Source organism: Durio zibethinus, chromosome 2 (genome assembly GCF_047325235.1).
Source record: "Durio zibethinus cultivar Kanyao isolate XHJ-2024 chromosome 2, ASM4732523v1, whole genome shotgun sequence".
NCBI classification, from domain to species: domain Eukaryota; kingdom Viridiplantae; phylum Streptophyta; class Magnoliopsida; order Malvales; family Malvaceae; genus Durio; species Durio zibethinus.
The window spans coordinates 15,010,561-15,020,547 of NC_143163.1; the positions used below are offsets into that span (position 1 = coordinate 15,010,561).

The 9,987-nt window shown below is 34.5% G+C and overlaps 1 pseudogene across 1 annotated transcript; it reads left to right on the forward strand.

The window, feature by feature from the left end:
* The first annotated feature begins 361 nt into the window (after nucleotides 1-361).
* On the forward strand, nucleotides 362-9,242 carry LOC111309337 (coiled-coil domain-containing protein SCD2-like; annotated as a pseudogene). Its single transcript, XR_016332388.1, has 17 exons — nucleotides 362-1,000; nucleotides 1,618-1,787; nucleotides 2,216-2,288; nucleotides 2,384-2,434; nucleotides 2,536-2,598; nucleotides 4,289-4,338; nucleotides 4,436-4,463; nucleotides 4,759-4,833; nucleotides 4,966-5,076; nucleotides 5,158-5,218; nucleotides 6,454-6,570; nucleotides 6,723-6,844; nucleotides 6,931-7,000; nucleotides 7,197-7,238; nucleotides 7,875-7,915; nucleotides 8,457-8,583; nucleotides 8,753-9,242. The product of XR_016332388.1 is annotated as a coiled-coil domain-containing protein SCD2-like (transcript).
* Nucleotides 9,243-9,987: the final 745 nt, after the last annotated feature.

Below are 9,987 nucleotides of genomic sequence, written 5' to 3' on the forward strand. Positions count from 1 at the left end.
ATAAGAGATTACACCGATTACACATTAATACAGAAGGCTCTTTTTGATTTTCAAGGTTAACCAAATCTTACTGAAAGCTCTTATCGATCCTGATTGCTTTGGAAGATCTTGGAGCGCACTTACTCCTTCGAGCCATCGTGAATGTGGTGCAGGTGTCTTGCAGACCTAGATCTAACTGTGTGGGTAGATCTGCATGCTGTGTGAGTGGTCTGAACTCTTCGTGCTTCTATATATCAATCCTTACTTATGGTAATGTAACCGATGTAACCGTTGAGCGTGTATTTACTAGATGACGAATTGCGAATTGATTTAGTTGACCGATAAATAAATATAACAAGCATAAGCGAACTACCGACAATTGAAATCCAACTGCCAACAAAAACAAAGAGTCAAACTAAACCCTTTTAAGCATGTTTTCCACAAAATCATCAATAAACGACAAAAAGGAGCAAAAAAAAAGCAAACAAAAAATCGTCCGTCTAACTTTCAGTCATACTCATCTTCTGTCTTACTCTCTTTAACGAAGATCTAGGCGCATTTCTGTTTCTCTCTTGTAATTAGTACAAGTAAAGAAATTAAATAAACACAAGTTCTTCGGTTTGATGGACTGGAAGCGAACCGAGAGCCCGGTCTACACGCGCCGCTGGAGTAGCGAGTCGGGGAAGGGGACCACCGGCGGAGGTGTTGAGTCACCCTCATTGTCGCTGGCACGTCAGCAGCCCCACCGTGCCCGTTTTTCCTCCGCCACTGGGATGTCCAGCATCAAGCGCACGAAGAACTTCGCCGCGAAAGCTGCGGCTCACCGGCTGGCTCAGGTCATTGCTTCGCAGACGACTGACGACGAGGATGAAGAAGATGATGGCGACGATCTGGATTTCCGGTATAGTGCTCCTCCTCCTCTCGCTATATCTAGGAACATTAACGCCGCAGCAACGGCTGATGGTTCCGGTAATAAAGCTGCTATTAACTCTACGAGGATCGGGAGTCTCCTTCACCTGCGGTAAATGTACTCGATGTGCTAAACTTATAATGCCTTCGTGTTTTACACGTTTGCTTTTTCTTTGTGATGAGACTGGGATTGACCTTTGAGTTTGATGAGGCGCAAAGTTGATTTTAGTTGCATTGTGTCTTAGATTCTTTTTTTTTTTATGTAAGTTGGGTATATATTTGATCCAACGCCAGTGTATAGATGTATAGGATCTATCCACTTTCAGTGAATCATGTGATATCATTTTATTAAGGAGGTTAATAACACTTTTTTAATGAGTAATTTTTTTAAAAAATTAATAATTTTTATATATTTATTTTAAGGGCTGTTCATTAATTAAGTGTTCTCATTTGATTTACTGACAAAGTCTAACATTTATACACTGTCAGTGTAATAAATATAAAATGGATATGTAATGTTAAGTTATTTCTTCTCGGATTTTGTGTTTGATTGAAAATTTTGGCAGTTAAGAATATGTATCAGGATATTGTTAATAGCAGGATAATAGCTGGATTATGTTTCATCTAATAAAATAATATACTTCAAAGTAGATGTGTTTATGATTTCTGTGTAATTTGGTAATGTATATGGAGGTTTTACTGGAATATCTGATGACACTTTGGAGTTAGTTTGCGCGGAACTTGGTAGAGGAAGGACAAACAATTCAATCAACATCAGCTGGAAGGTCATCAACGTCCCTTCGTACAGCACCACCTGTACCACCACCCAGTAAATCATCACTGAGGACTGCTGTATCTCTACCTTCAGAGCCACCGAAAAACCTGCAAACAGAGAAAGGGTATAAAATACAGTAATGGATATACAGTCACACACACTCACTCTTTGAAGAATAGCAAAAATGAACTGGGTTTCCTTCTTCTATATAGGACTTTCTGGATGATCAAATAAAATCTAGATACCAACTTGTTTATTGTGTGTTTTTAAGATGTATATACTTGTTTCATTTTTGTGCTCTTTTAACTTGCTTATATAGAATTTCAAAATCTGATAACAGGAATTTATATCGTCATGGTTAAGCTTTCCTATTGAGTTCCTGCTTTGAAAGCAATCACTATTTAAAAGAAAATTGTTATTTCTTTCTGATCAAGACAAAAGGACATTTTGTTATATGTCTGTAAGTTTGTATTTAAAATTCTAGCTCCTAAGGAAAGTTCTTTCGTGGTTTTTTATCTAACAAATAAACAATGTAAACATCCATGAATGCAGATTCGCATCTGACATTGGGTTTAATTCAAAAGATACTGGAGAACACTGTGAGGCTTCTGCACTTCGTGACGAAGTACACTAATCAGACTTTATTGACATACATGTTTGTTTCTGTTATAAGAGAAGTAAAATGCATTCTTAATTTGCAATCTGTGAAACTGATAATTATTCGTTATGCCGCTGGATATGCTGCAAGAAAATGAGAATGTCCTAGACAAGGTGTGCAACTCTTTTTCTTTTGTTGTCAATTTAACAGGTAGCTACCATAGCATCTTATATCATCTGATTTTAGTTTAATGATTCTTGAATGTACTGTACAGGTCAGACTTGAGGAAGAAAGATGCAAGGAAGAGGAGGCCAGAGTTAGAGAGCTTGAGAAAAAGGTAAATATGTAATTGATTTGTTTTTTATTTTTTTATTCTTTTTATTTAATACTATAAGGCAAGGGTAAATTATCCATTTGGTCACTTTTGGGAGGTTTTGTTTTAGTCACTCAACTTTGAAAAATCACATTTTGATCATAAACTTTTAAAATGTTATTATTTTGGTCACTAGACACTGCCGGTTAAAAAATAATGGACCTACCATTTGGTATTCCACATCACGATACCTTGCGTAGATGGCATATTTATGTTAGAGGTGACAATTATATTATCTTTCATAGTTGGATGAGCAAAGTAGAAAATTTCAAAAAGTTAAGGGACCAAAAAGGTAATTTATTCTAAGTTCTATCAGTCAATATAAATTGTATTAATTAAACTAATAATTAAAATTTTCATCAAATTTGGAATCTTAATTATACTTAATATTTTAAATTTTCTTTCTTAAAAAATCACTTAATTAAGCATATATTTAGTAGAAATTATATATCGAGTTCAACAATTCCTTTTGCATAAAATTTTGTCTAAAAATTAATAATCATGTAGTGTTATTGATAATTTTAATATAATCCCAATTATCTATAATTATGCCACATTAATCTTCTCAAGTGTTGGATCATACCATGATTGATAATTCTCTCCTATTTCCTAATCATCACTTTGCTAATACTTTAAACTTTAAACTCTAATCATTGGATTATTTTGGAGACAATTTAGGGATGCTAATATATATATATATATAGATAATCTAAATAACTTCTTAAAATGCTAGAACATAACTTGAAATTTATAACTTCATTTAGAAAGTTTTTTCAATTCTCAAATTAGCGAGTGACTAAAGAATTTGTAGGTTTACATGTAAACGAAAATTTAAATTCTTTAAAGAATCATTTCTTGAAAGTATGGTAATAATCAAAATTTAAAGTTGATATTGATATATTAAATTGGGGAGCAATATACATGTAGATGTTACTTTTGGAATAATTTGAATATGCTGATTGAAAGTAATTTATAGTTAATGAAGACTTTAGAGTAATTTTGGTCACCAAACTTTTCAAGATTTTTTGCTTTGATCAACCAACTATGAAAGATATTGTTTTTGTCACCTTTGACATGTATATACCACCTATGGTATGGTGATGTGGAATGCTAGGTGGCAAGTTCATTATTTTAACAACTAAGTAACCAAAAGAGTAGCAGTTACAAATGTTGGTGATTAAAACATGATTTTTCAAAATTCGGTGATTAATATAGAAGCTCTTAAAAAGGTAAGTGATCATGTGGGTAGTTTACCCATAAGGCAATGGGTTTGAGGAACTTCTTTATATGGTTTTCTTCATGGACCAAGAGGATTTTTATACTCTCTTTTTGGGCTTTTATTCCTTTTATGGACTTTAGGTTTTTGTTTTTTCTACTTTCCTTTTTTTGTGTGTGTGTGTGTTTACCTTAGATATTCTTTTTGCTCAATTTTCATTGTTTGCACAATTAATTCTTGAACCCTCCTAGTGGGTTTTATGTACTGATAATGGTGGATCGGCTTATACATTTTAAAGCTCTGCATTTTTTTGTCGACTTTGTATTTATTTGCATTTTGTTTTTTTTAATTAATATTTTTTTATGGTTCGTGGCAACCATAAGGACCATAATCATATCAAATGTCTTTTGGCTTTGCTCATTTTTCTTGAGTTTTTAGGTTGCTGCTCTTGGAGAAGGGGTATCTTTGGAAGCCAAACTGTTAAATAGGTAGGTTGCGGTTCTTACAACCTAATGTATAGCTTTTTCTATCCCCTCTTGTTTTATTTATTTACCTTTTTCTAACATCTTGTGTTACTATCTACAGAAAAGAGGCAGCATTGTGGAAAAGAGAGGTAACTGGAAATTGGGATTCTGCTCTGTTTGCAATACGTAAATAACTAATAATTCTAGGCTAGCCAGCTCTATTTCAGGTTTTTTTTTCTTTTTCTTATTTAATGTTGATTTGAGCTAGGCAAACTCAGCCTTGTTGTTAATCACAAAATGAGTTGAATTTTGAGTTTCAACTATTGTGATAAACTTGACAGGTTCCGTCTGATAATTGGATATGCCATAAATTTTCCTTTTATTTTTAGCTTCAAGAAAATGCAAAAGAAGAATCTTTCTTTGCCTTTTCTTTTATCTTGACAGGCTGGACTTAAGGTTGCAAAACAAAATAAGGATGTTGTAGACAAGGAGATCTTGTCTCTTAGATCTGAAGTTGAGGTAAATATCAGCAAGTAGTCCTTGGGTGTACAGTATAATCCTATATTATAATCTTTCTTTCTAAATTAATGTAATAACTTTTGCTGTTGCTATGCTATATTCCCGTATGCTTTAATTTTTGGCTTAAATTAGAATGCTAAAGATGAGGCAACAGCTATTGTGAGGCAGCTTTATGGAGCTGAATCTGAAGTAAAAGCCCTTCGTTCAATGACTCAAAGAATGATATTGACTCAGAAAGAGATGGTATGTGCTTATATATTTGCAAGACGCAAGAGTCTTTCACTTTGATTAGAAGATTGAGTAGTTTTTGTATCTGAATTTCAGGAATAAGTTGTCCTTAAGAGGTGTTGGCTTGCTCGGTACTGGGCCTTAGCTGCAAGATATGGTAATTACTGGATATCTTATGTTTGAAATTTATAATGGAGAGTTAAACGCGCTGTTCACTTTCAAAATTTTGTTCGTTTGACTTATTCTTGTTGAAGAGTGCAGCAGTTATTTTAAAGGGCATGGATGAACTACTATGGAATTTTTTCTTTTTAGTTTTTTTTATTTTGCTTCATCCTGCCACATGTAAAGGTCGAGAGTGTGGTAATCTTTGAAGCACCGACACGGTGGACCTTCCCTCATACCAATTTCTGACATAGACACGCCGTCAACATGCCGTACCGAACACGTTGGGACACTAAAAAAAATAAAAACAAATCGGACACGGTCAAGACACGCTTGGACACTGATTAGGTGACGGAAAACAGTAAAAAAAGAGATGGAAGTTGTGGGTTCTTTTTTGTAGATCTAAGCATTTTTAGGTTTTTTTTTTTTTTTTTTTTTGGAAAATCTAACTGGATATGAAGGAAGAGGAGGCTGAGATGAGTTTTGGGTTATTTCTTGGTTGAAAATGGACACTGGCGAACAGTGGCTGGTGGCGGCTGATAGTGGCCAATGGCAGCTGACGATGGTTGGCATGGTGGCCGCATGCACCAGAATCTGGGCAGAACTTAGAGAGAAATGAGAGGATGGAGAGGGTAGACAGATAAAAGAAGAAGGGAGAAATGAAACAAAAAAACTGGGTCATTTATAATAGCACCTAAACGGTGCATTTGGGAGAGAAAAAAGGAAAAAAAAAGAACAGGTGGGAAGGAGAAGAAGAAAGAAAAGAAAAAGAAGAAAAAAAGGAAAGAGGAAATGGAAAGGAAAGAAAGGAAAAAAAATTAAATTACTTAATAAATTTAACATTTTATAAACTATTAGCATTAAAAATTAAATTAATAAAATTGTAATGTGTTTATTAATTTTTTCTGCACAATTCTAATTATGTTTATAATTTTATTTTATTTTATTTTATTTTTACTTTTACACACCATTAATTACTTTCTAATTATATTTAATTTATATTCATATGAAAAATTATGGATATAAAAAAATATAAAAATATTTTTTATTGCTTTGTCCTGCTATACCCTTGTCTTAGGTTTCTAGAAATTGCCATGCCGTCGTGTTTGTGTTGTATTGTATCTGTATTGCGTGTCCATATCCGTGCTTCCATTGTGTTTAAAGGTAGATAATGTACAGTTTATCATCACTGTGGCCATACTGTTTCACATAATTTCCCTTGCTTTATAGGTATATGTGCAGATATCGCAGTATCAAAGCATGAGTACCGTTCATCATTAGCACCTCTTCCTTTTGAGGTGGTTGTTTCTGCTGGACAAAAAGCAAAGGAAGAGTTTTCTGAAAAAGGCTAGTAAATAAACAGTTTATGCTTTGTGGTTAATAGCCAATTATCTTTTTTACTGGCAAGATGTGGTTCTAGTTAGCTAGATAGGAGCACCTTTCTCGTATCATATGATACACATTTATCATGTTTTAAGACTATTTACAACGTCAAGCAGGTGATGATGAGAATGAAAAGAGGAGCAAACTTGTTGAGGACTTGAATGACCTGACTGGAGAAGGAAACATTGAGAGTATGCTTTTGGTTGAAATGGGTTTGAGGGAGCTTGCATCCCTAAAGGTGCTCCCATCCACCCAAAACAATTTTGGAGTTAACGTGCTATGTGCATTCCACATGTTTAATAATTTCTGGCTGTGTTTATGAAGGTTGAGGAAGCTATTGTGAATGCATTGGCACAACAGAGAAGAGCAAATTCTGTTAGACTCTCGTTGTCAGGTATGCTCTATATTTCTTTATATCATATTTGCTAAATCTTCTGGTGGCTTTTCCAATTGGTACATTTCTTTCATCTTATTGTTTACTAGCTGATTTCAGTGCTTTTCGCTAATAAAATGCATGTTTTAGCCACAGATAACTGTCTCTAAAGCTGTCTCCTCTAATCTGACTGAATTCTTACTTGCATGTTTTTCAGATATCAAATCACCGCGTGATCCAAAGTTTATGGAGGCATTTGGTGAGTCATATTTATTTATTTAGTTATTAGATAGTTGCTCTTCTCTTAGTTTTGTATTACCGTGTGCCAAATAAAGGAGTAAAAAATGGTGATTAATAGCCTGTACTGCTCAGAAAATTAAAACAGTTGAATATGTTTTCAAATAATATATATGGTCTGCTTTAGTTGATTTGCTTCAACTAGTAAGGTGAGCTCTTGGAGGGTCTACCTCCTTGTGCAAGGTTTGTCTTTCACTCCCAATGTCGAAGTTATATCCACAGCCTATCTAATTTTACATGCCTTTCTGTTGTGGATATCCTGGCCAATATTAAGTATTTCGTTATTCCCTTTTCCTGGTGGGAAGCTGGATTTGAAATGGCTTTCAATGATCTGTTTGGTCCTAGTGGAAGCAACTGGTGATTATCAACTTTTGAAAGAGTTATGATCCAACAAGCTTAAACCTTGCACTTTAGGGTACCCAAAGGAGAGATAGAGACTTAGAACCATTAATAGAAAGGGTGAAAAAGAACGTCTCTCTCATTTTCTCATTGTTTCATATCATCTTGATGTAACCAGTTTTCTATGTCTTTGATTTTGACAATTGATAGCTTTATTAATACTTGTGATCACAAGAATGACCAGTATACTTTATTGCAGAACTGAGTCCAGAGGAGTCTGAGGATGTTCTATTCAAGGAGGTATTTCAATGGCATTTTTATCTCATTCTCTCTTTCTTATCTGGATTCTTATCTCAATGGCGTTTTCTGGCATTTCATTCTGTAATGCACCCACATGGTCTTCCTATTAAAAGATTTTGTTTGATTGCTGGTGGCACAAACTTTATCCTGACCCAGCTAATAAAAAAATTTCAGCCTCTGATTATAAAACCCAATACGTAAGATGTACATTTTAGTGGAAATCAGACTTCACAGTTGCAAATTAAATTGCATCTGCTTCATAATTTTGCAATTTCCCTATTCATGTCTCTTATGTTTTCCTTGCCAACAAATAAAGGATGAGAGGCCTTGACTCCTTTGGCTAGACCTGTTGGCTTAATGTTAGCTTAATCTTGGATTCTCAATTTGTGTTCCTTTAAATGAATTATCCAACCAGTTAAATGATTCCTGGTTAAGCAATTGTCACTGTACAATGTACATTAATATTTGTCCTTTGAGTATTTTGTATGTCCTATTTGACATATGGAAAGAGGAATATAATATTAGGTTCGTGACTATATAGGCATGGCTTACATATTTTTGGAGAAGAGCCAAAGCCCATGGCATAGAGGAGGAAATGGCCAAAGAGCGACTTAAATTTTGGATCAGCCATAGTGGGCATTCACCAAGTTTAGATGATGCTGTTGATGGTAATTCTAAGTTTACTATAAGCATTGATTTCTTGGCATGGAAGTATTGTTGCATATCTATTATTTACTTGCATTGTGTATATATATATATATATATATATATATATATATATATGTTATGACTGAGCCAAACCTTGCAAGTACATATTTCATGTTTCTACTTGTTTAGTTGAGGAAGGACTGTTGGAGCTTCGAAAATTGGGAATTGAACGTCGACTTTGGGAAGCATCTCGGTAGGAAATATATCAGGATTATTCCACTTGAACGAATTGTTGATAGAGGCTACATTAAGATATGTATTTTTATGCTTTATAATTGTATTCGTTTTATTAGATTTACCTTCCCTTTCCAAATGAGCAGCTATGTTCCATTGTGTGCTTAATGCGAGAATTTAGGTATTGCTTCGTCACATAAACTGGGAGATTCAGTTTTGTAATACTCCACAAAGAAGCCTTTATGGTGGGTTGCCTTATTGTGACTGCCAATGGACCAGCTGTTACCGTTCCTAAAGTTGAAGTATAACTAGTTGACATTTTAGGCTATGAGCTGTGCATGGTATTGGTGTAGCAGTTGCATTGGTAATTTGGCAAGGATTATTCTACACCTGCAACAAATGTGAATGGTGATATTATTATTTTAACTATTTCATCATTATCATCAATATCCACTATACTTCATTTCCTCCGATCATCCTCAAATGTGCCCTCCATTCTATCCAACCAAGTGGGATCTACTAATCTATTAAGGCTTTTCAAAGCAGCCACTTGGGTTTTGAAGAAGTTGGTTTGGTTTTGGATGAACTCGGTGAAAGATTCCTCATGAGAGGTTTTCATTTCTTATGGAGGTAATGGGTGATATTGAGTAGGTGATGAAATGTATTGTGGTGGTGAATGGTATAGAGGATGTGGGTCATATGTTGGAATGTGATATGATGGTGGAAAATTAGAGAGTGGATATTATAGTGAGTAATAAGATGGAAGAAACTCACTACGATAAGAAAGGGTGTATATAGGTGACGAACTAAAAAATTGCCCCTGGTTGCTTCCCCGTAAGACACCTAATCTATTTCTCACTCTTGAGTATAGGTGTTCAGATAAAATTTTGAATGTTGATCATACACACACCTATCACCATAATAATCTCCATCACAAATATTACCATTGACAAGTGGACTCTAAAAAGAAGAGATTGGACTATGATCATAGAGGTTCCAATGGCATCTATCTTATTGGCTAGATTGGTTATCTATGAGGACAAGGCTGTAATAGGATAGACTTGGCAGAAGCATTTCTAGGCTTTAAGCTTTGTAATGATCATTGGGGTTGGGATCTATTGACAAATGATATTGCATAATCCCTAAAAGGTCTAGCTTCATCAGTATAATATTCAAACATAAAAACTAAA